The following is a 365-nucleotide window of genomic DNA, read 5'->3' as shown; positions in this document are numbered from 1 at the left end:
ACCTGCCTGTACTATAATTTACTATCACTTGGATTATAGTTTAATTATTTTGACAGAGTATTATTTGTGACTATGACATACATCATTTTGTGCTTTTTCTCTTTACCATTCAGAGAGAAAGGCAGAAAATTATAAATGATAAATGATAATAAATATTTTAATTGTTCCATTCATGGCAGCAGTTTTGAGGATGCATAGGATGTCGTTTTGTCACAATCTGGCATTGAAAAATAAGCACTGCACTGAAAAGTATAATAGCCCTAGCAGTTTGTGAGTTAAACTTTTCTATTTAGTTACAAACATAATACAATTTATTCTGGAGTGAACTCATGAAGTTTGTAATGTGCCTGTGGAGTGGATAGTTT

The sequence above is a fragment of the Lacerta agilis genome, chromosome 7, assembly GCF_009819535.1.
Source record: "Lacerta agilis isolate rLacAgi1 chromosome 7, rLacAgi1.pri, whole genome shotgun sequence".
Lineage (NCBI taxonomy): Eukaryota > Metazoa > Chordata > Lepidosauria > Squamata > Lacertidae > Lacerta > Lacerta agilis.
The sequence above is the reverse complement of the archived record's forward strand: the minus strand, read 5'-3'. Positions refer to the sequence as shown.